This window comes from Diadema setosum, chromosome 8 (genome assembly GCF_964275005.1).
Source record: "Diadema setosum chromosome 8, eeDiaSeto1, whole genome shotgun sequence".
Lineage (NCBI taxonomy): Eukaryota > Metazoa > Echinodermata > Echinoidea > Diadematoida > Diadematidae > Diadema > Diadema setosum.
In genome coordinates, this window is record NC_092692.1 from 30108827 (window position 1) to 30124334 (window position 15508).

The 15508-nt window shown below is 40.4% G+C and overlaps 1 protein-coding gene across 1 annotated transcript in view; it reads left to right on the top strand.

Annotated features, from left to right (window-relative positions):
- The first annotated feature begins 5376 nt into the window (after positions 1-5376).
- Positions 5377-15508, top strand: part of LOC140232370 (uncharacterized) — a 118627-nt gene continuing 108495 nt past the window's right edge. Inside the window, exon 1 of the mRNA XM_072312496.1 lies at positions 5377-5597. The gene's annotated coding sequence lies outside the window, so the exon portion shown is untranslated. The remainder of the gene's footprint in view (positions 5598-15508) is intronic.

Below are 15508 nucleotides of genomic sequence, written 5' to 3' on the forward strand. Positions count from 1 at the left end.
AGATGGATAGATAGATAGATATAGAGAGATATGGGTAGATAGATAGAGAGATAGATAGATGGATAGATAAATAGATAGATAGATGGATAGATAGATTATAGATAGAAGGGCAGACAGACAGAAAGAGTTTGTGTTGGGGAAGGATAAAGAAGAAAGGATGAAAACAATGAAAATATTGAGGAAAGGTATTACGGGAACCACCCCCGGTGTTTATGCTTCATATTCAGCCTAATGACGGCGGGCAATATACACGCATACGCCACGTGAATCACACGCCTTTCCCCCGCTCACCTCCGCGTCGAGACCCAGTAGTGTGTGCCTATACACAGTAACGTTTTCCAGTCTATAGCTGAGAGATAGGGATGGAACGATACGTGAGCGATGAAAAGACAACCCTTATTCCGCGAGTGTCTTCTTAATAAATTCAATTTGGAAGGACATGTATAGCAACATCATCATTTTATATGATAGCTCTTACACTTAGATGGAAGAATTCACAGGAATTGCAAACAGTATTATGTTTGCAGTCGATAGAATGCATGCGCTTTGCCGTCTGCAGTCACGCAATACGCCGGCAGTGGAATAATTATACAGAAAGATTTTTTTTTTCTTAACTAAGGTAACCATGTTATACAACATTATTTCATTCACTCTAACTTCTTATAGTTTATACACGAGGGGTTACATTCAGCAAGACGCATATGTACAAAACAATAAAACCCATCGCACAAGCCTGTCGCAGAGAAGATTTTGTTCAAATTAAATCTAGACGATTTATACTACTGTATTTGCCTTTCTTTTTAAACCATTGACATAGAACATTACTCTTTCATCTGATGAATGCATGTGTGCAGATTACCAAAATCCAGGTTATAGCAGGGAGGTAGTATGGATTATTTGAACTGTGTTCCCCTCATGATTAAGTTTAACCTATAAATCTCTCTTTTTTAACTGTAATTCTCACGACTAAGTATCTCTGCATGCAGCAACGTTCATCACTCGAGTCAATGGTCGTTGTTATTATATGATTGTGTTATCACTATCAAACAGTGAAGACTTTTTGTGATCCATATGGTGTGAATGTTGGTTGTTTTGTTGTTGTTTGAATGTACGTGGGTTTTTTTTTTTGTACTGTAGAACTATTCCTTGTTGTTATCGTTACTGTTTATGAGGCGCGTCTTTCATATTTGAATATTTATTCTTTCATTGATAGACTAAGTTCAAGACTGTAGGATCTGTTGCGGAGTCAGTAAAAATAAGAAGTTATAGGCCATACTGCTCCCCATGAGCCTTAGTGTCAACAGGTTTACTGATGACTGATCGCAGATCTTTTTTTTTTAATGACAATGTCATACAAAGAAGGTGGTTAAGACAAACACACATACACAGAGTGAAAAAAGAAGCAGAGGAAGAAGAAGAAGAAGAAGAGAAAGGAAAAAAGTAGGAGGAGGAGGTCTGGAACCAAGAATAATTGTCGTTAGTCAAACCAATCAATGGTCAGTATTGTATTTTGGGTCAAAATGTATTGTCTAGTAATAATATTGGTTGAAAGAGCAAAATGACGTCACAGAGCAATTCTGAAATTGTGCAGAGCTTTGTACCGTCACTCTGTGAAATGTAACAATTTTGAAAAGACAATCGTGACATCACATACCAATTCTGAAATCGCACACCGTTTTACCGTCATTCTGTGAAATGTAACAATTTTAACAAGATAACTGTGACGCCACAAAGCAATTTTGACATTGCGCGCTGCTTCGTACTGTCACTCTGTGAAATGTAACAATTTCTTACAAAACAATTGTGACGTCACAAAGCAATTCTAACATTGCGCACTGCTTCGCGCAGCGCGCAGTCACTCTTTGAAATGTAACAATTTTAACAAGACAATTGTGACGCCACAAAGCAATTTTGACATTGCGCGCTGCTTCGTACTGTCACTCTGTGAAATGCAACAATTTCTTACAAAACAATTGTGACGTCACAAAGCAATTCTAACATTGCGCACTGCTTCGCGCAGCGCGCAGTCACTCTTTGAAATGTAACAATTTTAACAAGACAATTGTGACGCCACAAAGCAATTTTGACATTGCGGGCTGCTTCTTACTGTCACTCTGTGGAATGTAACATTTTTCCACAAAACAATTGTGACGTCACAAAGCAATTCTAACATTGCGCACTGCTTCGCGCAGTCACTCTTTAAAATGTTACAATTTTAACAAGACAATTGTGACGCCACAAAGCAATTTTGACATTGCGCGCTGCTTCATACTGTCACTCTGGGAATGTAACAACTTCTTACAAAACAATTGTGACGTCACAAAGCAATTTTGACATTGCGCATTGCTTCTCGCAGTCACTCTGTGAAATGTAACAATATTAACAAGGCAATTGTGACGTCACAAAGCAATTCTAACATTGCGCGCTGCTTCGTACTGTCACTCTGTGAAATGTAACAATTTCTTACACAACAATTGTGACGTCACAAAGCAATTCTGAAATTTGCAGTTTTGCACAGCCACTCTGTGAAATGTAACATGTCCTAACACAAGATATATACTTTGTACATCACAAGGCTGCTTCCCAGGGTCAGTGCAGGATTCCTTCACAATATGGCATCCACCACGCGACTTCTCGCCTCGCATTTTTCCATTTCCCCTTCTTTTGTTTAAATGTTTGATCCAAAATATAAAGCAAATATACTTTGCCTAATTTCGAGTTTCTGGTTAAAACTATAGGCCTCGGTGCCTTCAAAAGAACCATTCACTTCGGGGCGGCGCCCCTCAGTGAATAGTTCTTTTGGAGTCACCTCTGTCCATAATTTTAACCAAAAACTCTCAAGGCAAAATATCTGTATACTGTATCATTACATGAAATATGACGTTATATCATATTCATCATTCAGTATGAGAGTCTCAATCGTATTCCCTATGAGTTTTTCATTTTCTAAAAGAGTGACATGAACTATGTCAAGCGGTGCAGCAACCCACTATAACTGGCCGGCTCACATTGATACCTTTTGATTTTCTTGGATCTATTCATTTGTATCACCTTCGCACGCACACACACAAACCTCGCACCCCTACAAAACCAACCAACCAACCAACAAACAAACAAATTAACACAACACAACAAAACAAAACAAAAAACAAAAAGAATCATTATTTGTGTTCGCAACCATTGTTCTCATAACCCTCCCTGGTCGGTGCAATGTGATACATTATAGGATATAACAACACCACTACATAATAGCGCAAAGTATGAATTACGAACAAAATGTGAGTCAGTTTATATGGAAAGGCTGTTTGATTTGGCGTCTCTGACAGTGCAACCATAGCAATGTTTTACCTGCAGACACGCCAATGATTAGGTTCGCGGTGCTCTTTTTTCCTTTCTATCTTTCTCTCTTCTCCCTCCCCCCCCCCCAGAAACAGGGACTTTCCCCCTTGGCTAGTCGCTCTCGCGTTTTCCCGTGACCGCAGAAAGGTTGCACTTTTTTCCCCCAGTCTGTCACTGAAACCGAAACAGAATTATATTCGCCTGTGTGTATCTGGAACGTTCTGACAGCGCGATGGCAAAGGGTGGTGGCACATACCGTTTGCATTCATCGATTTCTCAATGTAAGATGATATTACTAATGACGTGAATAACTGAGGAATTGACTACCACTCTTTAGTGTAGCTATTATGCTCGTCTGCGCGGTTGCTGGATAGCCATTTACGAGTAATACATACGCTTATCTTGGTATCGTACTATTATTGTTCTGTTTTGTTTTGATCGCCTTCAACTTAGTTTCAAAGTTGCTGTTGCTCAACAAACATATGATTTTCATTTTCGAAACATCTAACTTGTTTGTGACGTAAATGACTAAAAATAATACCATGGTTTGCTTAATTCAAATCCTGATGAACACGCATGGCGGTTTAACCCAATAAGTGTAGGAATTAACGTGCGCAAGTATCATCTCCCTTTTCAACTTTTCGAATAAACAAAATTTAAAAATGAAAGCGTCGATACTATCCATTCCGGAGTTCTAAACAATAATCGCAAAATTAAAAAAAAAAACACCTATTGATTCGATAGATTGATACGGAATCTGTTTAGTTTTCAAAGTGCTCTTCGCGTGAATCAACTTATTTTCTATCAATTTAACACGTCAAATATCATCAGATAACATATATATTTTTTCGTAATAGTGGATATTTTGATGAGAATGTTTCTTACATGCGTAAGAGACAGTTGTTAAAAAATAATTGCAATGACTAAATGTTGTCATTGTTGCCAAGTAGAGAGTCTCACAAAGGCAGTCAGATAACATGAACATATAGAGCACGCAAACGGACACACACCAATAACACATGAATGGTGCACTGCTACACGAGAGGTAGAAATAATGATGTTTACGTTTGCAGAGTTCAATTTTTTCTTTCTTTCCAAAAGCATGCCTGCATTATTTTGACACGTTATTAAGGGATAGGCTTGTCGAACTCCCAAGAGAATGCTGTCGTAACTCAAAACTGTCTGAGAAGAACCCTGAGTTTCGTGTTTACAAAGAGCACGGCACACCGGCCCGTGTTCATGAGTTATCGCGTGCACCCGTGGGTGTGTGTGCGTTGTGTGTATGTGTGTATCCTCGTAGTAACAATGCATCTCTATAGCATGTGTGTGTATGTGTGTGTGTGTGTGAGTTGTGCAGTCCACAATACGGGTGTACACACGAGAGGTTACTGTGTATGGGAGTGTGTGTGTAGGTGAAGTGTGGCTTCGCTGAGTAAGGCCGTATGAATGGTTGTGCGAAAGGGAATGGTATTTCGTGCGGCACGTCCATGCGTATGCATCACACACATCCCACACTACTCACTACGGTGACACACACCCTATGCTAGCACACACATACACACACTATACACACACCCATACACACAACCTGCCGTAGAGAAACCAGGCTTTTTTTTCTTTTTACGACAATACGGTGCATGGCAAATAATGTTCCGTCCGTACCAAGCAATGCATTGAGCCCATGTACCGAGCAACGGTCTACCCAGACGGTACGGTCAAATAACAGAAACCATTTCTGCTGCTGCTTTTTGCGCCAGTGCAGTCTCAGCCGTGCTATAGATCAAGAGCTATTCCATACCATGAAACATGTCGCTGTGAGGTGATTTCGTCTGCAACTCTTCTGCCTGATCTATGCCGATGCTCTGGAAATGTGCAGGAAGTCACAGTTTGTTGGGAAACTGCTGCAATATCAAAAAGAAATGGAAGTAACTTCATAATCTCTTGCAGTGGATCACCAAAACCGCATTTCGCCACAACACGGCTGTCTGCAGCCTTCGGAATTTCATCGTCACTTTGTTAGACGGATAATTTGTGGTTTTGAGCAGTGCTGGGTCATTTTGCACAATTTACAGAACGTCCTATGTGTGATTTCAGAGTAATATGGTTTGCCGAGTTGGGCTGAATATTGGTTAGTTACTTCTCTCCTGGATATTCTACGATTCGTCTTGAACAGTGCAGTGGGATTTCCTTTTCGTTGTGTTTAATTTCCTCCCGACTCAGCGTAAGAGAGAACTTAGAGTGCTTTTGCAGCAAAACAGGTGAGTAGCATCAACTTACGAAGTTAGTTTTTCATGTAGTATTTGATACGATCATGTATTCTTCTCTGCGGATCTGCGATAACAGAGCGCGTCATTATGCCATCGAGCGTGTTGGCCTATCGAGCGCTGGTTGTCCTCCTTGCCGCACGTACCGGCGTCGGGGGGCAACCGCGATTCGCTGACAATACGCGATCAACGTCTGCTGAGGCTGTATGCAAACGCATGGTGCGTATTTCACTGTTGTGTGGTTCAACGCGATATTCGAGGGATTATGGATAACCTGGAATAAGGCGGCGCGGTGCAATATTTTCGTTACTGACTTTCAACCGATTTTAACTTCCATATTGCATTAAATTTTGAAACTTTCGACACGTGTCGTATCAAGTATTAGACTGAACAGACGACACTTTGCCTCTATCCCACATTCTACATTCTTCTATTCATATGCGATCGGTCTGCCGCCATTGCTATCGAAATGTAACGTCTGCATTTCAAAGGGTGTATAGAAAAATCGCAATCACATTTTTCAATCATCATAATCTGAATTTATCCGCACGTGTCTGTATTTTGGTAGAAAAATATTATCAAGCACGAAAGTTCATACTGAGAGAGAAAAAATAAGGTAACTTGCGGCATCTCTGAATGAAGATTTATGTACGCACTAGCGGTCACAGAAGACTCCGCCACGCCAGTGGTGCCGGGTACATTCGAAGTGGTGAACCGATGAGGCTCTTTGCTGGTACGTGCACCGCTGCTGCTTGCTACTGTGTTACAAGGGTTTCAAAGATTTTCATATGCCCTGCCTTGTCAACTTCTGACAAATACAAATACAGTGCAACTGCGAAGAAAATTGTGGATCTTTGACTCACGAAACCGTAGTACACATAATTTGACGTAGAGTGTTACTATCTTGAAGGGATTTCGTCATTTCTTCTCAAGAACTGAAATGGCAATGTCATTACTTCGTCGTAAAGTAGGCATTATACATGCATGGTGTTGTGCTCCACAACAAAAATCGCGCTCGTCTAGGAGCTATGTGGTCGCTTGCCTCAGTGCGTTTACCTATATTTTGAGCAGGGAAATATCATTTCAGGAGATAAATTTAGCGATGAAATGTCTTTAATTTTTTGAACCCTGAAATTGATCAAGGCGTGGCGATACGACAGGTGATTACGATCTGTGTACTGCATAATTGCATCAAGTTGGTTCGAGTAGCGACTAACGACTAGGGTCCAGTTAATGTATGCACAAGTCGCGGACAACGCTCAATTGCACATTGTGAGGGGTTTCGTCACTTTTAGGCCCTCGTCGACCTCTCTCGCTCCCAGCGTTAGCCGCGTACAAAGGTGGTATTCTCTGCTGCAGTGGCGATGGCAACCACATTGCATTTGTTGGACTTCGACGCTTGTTATGTCGCATAATGCCTCCTAATTTGTCATCAGTACATACGTATATTTCAAAAGCATATGCGCCAAACTAGCTGATTGAAATCACTGTGAATCACGACGATGTTTTATGATAATTTTCTGCTGGTGCAAACTATGGCTGATTTTATTTCTCTGCTGAAGGACTTTGTGGAGAATATTTGCCTTGTGTTGTGCATTGATACAGGAAGAAATCACTCTATGTGCGTCATACATGAACTGGCAAGGTGCAGGTTATGTACTACATTAGTAATAAATTATTGACGATTATAGAAATATACATCGTTTGAAAATTCCTGACATTATTTGCCTTCAGACCAAGAACCTTGACTGTGTGAAATCCCCCCGAAAAAAAAAAGAGAGAAAAAAAAAATCCATGGTTGATGTTCAGCGTATATTGTAAAATGACTTTACACTGCGAGCGTATAGTGTGAAGAATATCGCTGGGAAATTATATGCCCGTATATGCCTATAATATGTTTTCCAGAGTTTGCCAAATAGGTAATGCTCTTTGCATAATGTTTCATCGCATTGTAATCGAACTTTTCATTTAAACGGTCGAATGACTATTAGGGATTAGGTCACGCTGCATACAAAAGCTAGAAATCGCATGGTCGTTATTATGACCACGAGCACATGGATTGCATCGGTCACTGTACAGAGAAGCGATTCCGATAATACCGCGGGAAACGGGACATAGACGAACACTATGCTGTTTGGTGCCAAGCCGTACCGATGGCCAGACAAAAATGAACATCCGAGTATCAGTATATAACACCTTGTTCGTATTGTTTATGAAACCAACTTCGTACAGAGTACAGTCAACGTCCTCTTACTGTAATTGGTCTTGGCTATGGTCTCTATGTATATAGTCACAGTTTACTTTTTTTTTTTTTTTGGTTTTGTTTTGTTTCTGACTGTGTATAGTTACAGTAAACTTTTGCCGTCTATGTTGATAAAGAAACAGGAGGTGTAATTAGACAAAAACCGGATGTCTCTGTGAGAGTGAAAGAAGAAGGGGGGGGGGGGGTATTAAATCATATTGAAATAAAGAGAGAGAAAGAGAGGGAAAGGGAGAAAGAGAGAGAAAAATCCGGGATACTCAGTAGTGTGTAAAGTTGTACGAATGGCTCGTGGCATCGGACTTCATTTGCACTCTTACGCTGAGTTATAAGAAACCCTGAAAAAAAAAACACACACACCCGCAAATACTCTTATGCAGGTTGCAGCTACTTGTTACCAAGTGCATAAAACCCTCATGCAATGCGTATGCACGCTCACGGTTCTGATGTTGTTTTTTTTTTTATTATTATTATTATTCGAATGTATTTACGTTCGCACATAAATATACATACCTGTAAAAACAAATAAACGAACAAACAAACAAATAATCAAACAAACCGTACCCAAAGCCCATTAAACCAAATAACAAGGGAGAAGAAACTTTATCTTATAATATTTTAATAAACTTTATAATATAAGTTCGAAAGAACAAATTGTAGAAAAAAAAAGAAAGTCTTTGTTTCGATATGTTTGTTCCACTCTTTCTTGGGGGAGTGGGTAGATAGGTGTATGTGACAGATTGTGGATTTTATGTCTAGTCCGTACTAGCAAGGTACTATAGCAAGAGCTCGTATATCCGTTAAGCTTGTAGGTCACTTTCACTGGCAGAAGAAAACTTCCCAAGTCCCCCCCCCCTCCCTCCCCCCCCCCCCCATTTCAGCATATTCTCAGTCCATAAATCAGGTGCCAGAACTATAATCGTATTCAGGTGAGATGCTGGCTATGGAAAATGAAAGAGAAGGAGAGAGAGAGAAGAAGAAAAATAGTCGCTGTAATATTTTATATCATGTGAGTATGCGCAGTAACTAAACATCACATCACATTCTTTCTTAATGCATCCACCAACACAGACTATATACACAAAGGAAAAACAGACTCTCGCAGTATATACTTGCACGACGGGAATGAGCGATATTAATACAAGTCGATGCAAAGCGCAGTCGGGTCTCTCGTGTAGTAGTGCTTCCACTAAAATTGACATAGAAGTATGCCTGAAATTTGCACCAAAACAGAAATTTCCTTGCAAAATCTCTTTTTTTTTATTTGTATCGAATACATGTATATAGATAGTGCCTTTATACAAGAATGATAGTGGTATAGCGCATATTCTCCAGATCAATTATAATATACACCGAAAAGTCGTTGATAAACGTCAAAACTGGAAAAAAAAAACAACATGCCGCCACATCATTTCGACTCGAAGCTGTGTGATTAGCGCTCGTATGTAAGAGCACTCAGTACGAGGTAGGCGGCGAGCGCTATGGAGCGATATGTCCCTTTAAACGGTTTTGTTTATACAGGCACTATGTGCGTGCTCCTTATCGGGAATGGCGTTTTATTATGTTCAGCGCTTTAATTTATCCCACTTTTTGTTACGGTTCCTTTGACACCAACACCATCTTCCATCAGTTCGATGGCCTTCTCTTTCTCTTTTTCTCTCTCGTCTTATATTCCTTTCTTAGGCCTATTCGGTCATATCAGAGGGAACATGCAGATAGATAAAAAAGGTCTTCAATAATTTTAATGAATCCCACTATACCAGAGTTCCGTAAATTGCTGGTACATTTTAATTCCTACATTTTATTATTAGATAAATGCTGTTTCATCATCATCATAATTCATAATGTTGTAACAGATCACCCACAAGTACGCACACTTGCGTGCACTCGCGTGTCATGGTCTAGTGTACCTGAATGTGATTAAATCGAAAGGCCTATAAGATTTCATATATTCATGCATCATCTGTGAACAGCGTAAGAGGCTATCAGTGATAGCGATCAGTGGAACATGCAGATGTTTCCCTTTTGGTTTCAAGCTTATCAGCTAATTAAACGGGGCGCGCAGTCCGGAGGATAAAATTTGAACTAATATACTAGATATTATTATTTCACCGAAAATGCGTAATCGAGACAACATTGTACACCATCACGCGAAACAAAGAGGAGAGAAAATAACATTCTGCCTCAGGAGTCACCCCTTTAAGTCGAGTCTTTTTCACATTTCGCATTGTGCGTATATAAACAAGACATAGCTCGTCCAGCCCGGGTAACAATATTGTTCTCGTGGAAAACAGATAACTCAAATTTCTGTATCTGGCTAAAGTATTTTCTCCGGTGCTGTTGTGCCGCTCGCCCTGTTCGCGCTCATTCATTACTCGGCGCTCGGGCTCGGGGAACGCAGCGTTTTGAACGAGTATTCGCGTGTTCATTACTGGCACATGCTCTGCAGGACCTATACATTCCCCCGGCACCTGACTTGCCTATTTTTGTCGACAAAACAGGTTTGTGCAATGAAAAGAAGAGGTCTCGCGCACAACAGGAAGTTATCATGTAGATGTAGAGAGAAGTTCTTGCGCCATGCGCCCCCGTCTTTCGAATTTTGTTTTCAAATACCCTATTAATTTCGGAAGAGAGAGAGATAGAGATAGGGGAAATAGAGAAAAGTGAGAGGGAGAGAGATATAGTTGGATATGTATTCCTTTAGTATAGACGTATACTATAGCCTCGTTGATACATCTTGTATAATACACAAGTCCTTAATGCTTCCATGTGTTTGAGATTTACATGATGTGTGCATAGCTTGATAATTGTCAAATTGTATAATAGACACAACTTCGAATTCTTTATTCAGTATGAAGAAGCATTCCTGCTGTATATTCATAATATTAAAAAGACATGGTGAATACGATTGAATTCTGGCATAATAATAACTAACAGAGAGTTAAATCTTTACATTTTGAATATAAATCTGTAATTGAATGTATACAGGAACGGATGTACATAAAACATGGCAGCACCATGCTGAGACACGTTATTCGATATTCTTTGTTTTTGAGTATGCCGCCCATCACAGATAAACTTGCAGCTGTTAGAGAGAAAGAAACCAAACGAATATTAATTAAAAAAAAAATAATACCAATCAGAACTGATTATGGTTATGTGCATACACACGCATAACACAGCACATTATACACACATCTGATGTGTGTGTATTATACGTTTCACTCGATGTCTGACTGTACACTTTATACCGTGACATTTCGGATTATTGACTTTAATACGAGTAATTAGTATAGCGTGACGTCACGAGTTGCCGTGCTTCCCCCATCGTTGCAATGGATTAAAATCCGACAGAAGATTGAACCCAACTATGGCCCTTTCCTGAAAGTTGAGTATAATATGCTTTCAAGCAAAAAAAAAACAAAAAAAAAAGAAAAAAAAAAAGAAAAAGAAAAAACAAGCCTTCTCTGTTAACGCAGCAACTATATGCGTGATGTGTATATTGCCGAAATGTGTGCAACATTTCGGCGCGAGAGATTTTCATATTATTATACACCTTCACTCTGTGAAGGTTTTTCACTGTTTGTGGGACTGGGTCAACCACGTTTATTCCCCTTTCATTGTAATACAAAGGTACAAACATAGCAGGGAGTGTTAGAGCGCTCATTTCATGTGATTTCTGTAAAACATTTTTTTTTTTTTTTTAAAGCGCAGTACTTCGCGTGATGAAGGTTGAAAGTATATAAATGATATAGACCCGTTTACTATGGCCACCTTTGTGCATTATCTATATGGTGCATTTCTCTCAGAATGAAAGTTTCCGTGTTATTCAGTTCTCGATTTATTTTATTTAATTACACTAGAGCATTAAACAAAGGTTGATGGAGGAAGCCGGTGGTTTTATTTTGACCGTTGCCATGCCAACGACCGAAATGCGAGCGCTTAAAGGGAAGTGTATATTGTGTGCCCTATTACTTTGTGGTCCATTAGCTCTTGATTTATTTAGACAATGTCTACGACGTTTTGAGATAAGCTTTCGGATTCACGGTTATTCTCCGCTGCTGGTAATGCATAGAGTTAGTAGAGTGAATATCGTATACCCGACCAACTCCCAGTGTACAACTGTGGTATATATCTCAATATGCGAATGAAGGCTGAAGTCCCTTACACTCGATGCAATAGCTAAATATTTTGTGGGCAGTTATGATGACCTATGTCTGAGCCAGAGGAACACCTCCATTATATCCTTCACAGCCAGGGTTTTACAAGATTCCATACTATTTGTCTCATTTTCTGAGTCGAATCAAGACTCGTCACATGATGCCGTGATTCTAAATTGTCCAGGTGCGCAACTGAATATTGATTGGTTTTATATTCATTGATGCAAAAGTTGGTTGTCAAGGACTAAACTGTGTTAAGTGCAAGTTCTGAAAATGAGACATTGTTACATTGCACAAGGAGTCAGAATCGATCACTTTTTTCGGCTTCAAAAGTTTGTCGAAAATGTATTTGATTGTTTGTTTGAAAAAAAAATATATAATATTCATATGTGTGCAAATTAAAGCACTCAAAGTTTGTGCTTCGGTTGAGCAGCACAACGTGACTTGCCTACGCCAAAGTTCGCGATCTCTTAACCTTGCGAATTACACCGTGTGAATTTTTCTCTCTTTCTCAACTGTGTATATTGTATATGCTGAAATTCATATTTTTCCTCTTTTCGATGGTATTGAAGTTAACCATTACTTCTTGTGTGTGGAGAACAGCATTTTTTTTTAATTTTATTTATTTATTTTTTAAAGCTCTTGTAGAGGAACGAAATAATTGCGTGTTCTAGTTATGTTAAATCAGACATGTTAAGTTCTGTGGTTGTCGATTGATTTGGAAGAGGATATGGCCATCTCTGTATTCAAATCCAGGCAGGATTAACCATCCATTTTTTCATTCTGTCAATCACAGATTTGTACCATCCCTCCCTCTGTCCTCCCGCTAATCCTCCCTCTCCGTCTGTACGTCCGTCTGTCTGTCGGTCTGTCGCTCTCTTATATTTGCATTCATTTGAATTGAGCCCTCACATCGTGTGAAGATGCTGTTGCCTAATGGAATACGTACCACATAACTTTCTGCATGCTGCTACACAGGGGATCCTAGATACCCGCTTCCCACAACGAGTGCGGCCTCTCCAGAAGTTGGGATCTGAAGAAACCCAAGTCTGTCGGGCCCTGCGTGGGTGAACTCTCGATAGAGGATTTGTTACTGAGCTCACGGAATGCTCTCGGGTACCCTGGCGCAGGGATTTATCACAATTATTCTTGCTTTCGATGTGTTCTATACCTTCATGGTCCAAAAGTTGCCTTGGTCAAACCAGGGAGCTTTGTAGCGCCGAGGAATATCTGTGATCTATACGTGGAACCTATATAGCGGAGACCTCGGTTGCAGTGAGAATTTTGAGTCACGCTCAAAACAACTAATTATCCGTCCGTGCATGCTGCCTCTGTATTCATTATTACCATGTTCTACATATATAATGTGTGCTTCTGACTCGTCATTGTATATGAAAACTGGATAGCGTGGACATGTTCGTTTCAGCTTCGTGAGCTCATGATAAATTCATGGATTCAACAGATCTGAATGTATAAACATAGTGGCACGTCCCGTGCTATGAGAAAGAAATTTATCTGCGAATGGAGTCTGGATTAAATGAGGGGGAAAGATTAAAACAGTGTGCAAACTGCGCGCTAAACATTACGTTTGATGCATAAATTGGTAAACTTTACCCACAGAATATGTGATATCGGAGCATACAGCATACAAATCCAAGTGACACTTTAAAGTTACAAAGTTTTGTAGATGATCTTGACCATCAGTGACCCTTGATATTAGGTCCATGATGTTATTGAAGTACACTGTGTATACACGATCACTGCGTTACGTCTGTGTAAGATGTGAGCTATAACATTTGTATATCGTCATCAACAAAGTACCTATGGAGCTTTAGACGATAGCATGTTGTCACTTTCATTTACGTTTTATTGATGACGAAAAGGAGAAGAAGAAGTATAAAAGCGAGTCTAATCGTTCACTTATAACCCACGATGCCTTCGCGCTGAAATTATACTAACACTACAGTCTGTTCGTAAATTCTAGCATTTAATATTCTTTATTCGTCGATGAAGGCCCGAACAGGTAGCAGTTCCGTCACGCCGAAACTCAATTCGGAGCCGATCTTTCCTTACCTCTCTCTCTATCTCTCTCTCCCTCTTCTTCTCTCTCTCTCTCTGTCTCCCTCTAGGATTTTTTTTTCTTTTTTTATGTGCGCGCAAAGGCCCCGGTTTGGCCTTTGGAATAAGGGAAATCTACTATTGTTCGGCGAACTATAGACTATTGTAGCCAGGGAAACACATTCAATCCGCATTTCCTTCATCGTTTTGCTCGAACAAAACACCAAGTCTGTTTGCATACTACAGCGGCATAAAAGCATCTAGTGGGTGCTCGGCGGGCAGGTACCGCACCCGGCCCCTCGTGGTAGGATTGTGCAGGGGAGCGGCGGTCATGCATTCCGCCTCGCCGCAAGCACCCGTGGTCGCTCGGTGACCACGAAACCCCGGACTAAGCGCCGGGGTCGCGGAGGCCGAATCCGTGCATAAAATTAAAGCGTGCCGATATGCGCTGGGTTTGGGCAGATATCGGTGGCAAGGAACAGGCTCACGTGTTATTTCCTAAGAGTGGTAGCAAGAATGATAATGAACTCATTTTCTCTTCGCTGTCGGTAGCCGCACGGAAGATTCATCTGCACAGCATCCATGCGTGAGCAAATTGGACGTGTAGTGTCCGTGTACTGTCAAACGACAAACTTCACGCAAATACGCATGGACCTACTCCCTATAGCCTAGAACCTCAATCGACGGATTATATTCTCTAGTTTTTTAAAATATATTCCTCAAGACTTTTTGTAGAGGTTGGAAATGGTCACACGTTGACTGGAAGGAGGTGTTTGTCATGATTCAATATGCCTCCACCAGTTTTAAAAATATTAGTGTGGGCTATACGCAGCAGATCATGAGAAAACGATAAACGTACACGCAAATACAAAACCTCCACACCTTACCGGGACTACGGTACAATGCTTTCCGTGTACTGTAACCAAGGAGGTATATACCTCCTTGCTGTAACTATACTGAGTGTAATTTGTGCACCATTATTTCGTATGCAGCACAGTTAGTACATTTGTGGAGGAATAAGTCTGTACCGTTCTTGGGCAGTGAGCTTGCTTTTATGATTCACGTAGAGAGCGGTGACGAAATTCCTCCCGCTCGTAAGAGAAAACAAAAACGACCTAAAACGGTGGGCAGAGCCTCTTCATGGAACTGATGGTAGTACAGATATGTTACGATTCGCGATATGCTGTCACCCAACCCCGAAAATCTTCCTGATTTTTCGTCGCCATGGTAATTGTATATAGGGAAATGGGATTGGAACCCGGAGAAAGAGAGCAAGAGATGATATTCAGCTTATTTGAAAGAAAACAGGTTCTGTTGAGTATAAGTGATATACGCCACTCATGTTAATGTTTATATACGACGTTGAGTTTGATGACAAAGGCTTCACGGCTTTTATTGTTGTGGATGTACAAAACGGCATTTTTGTG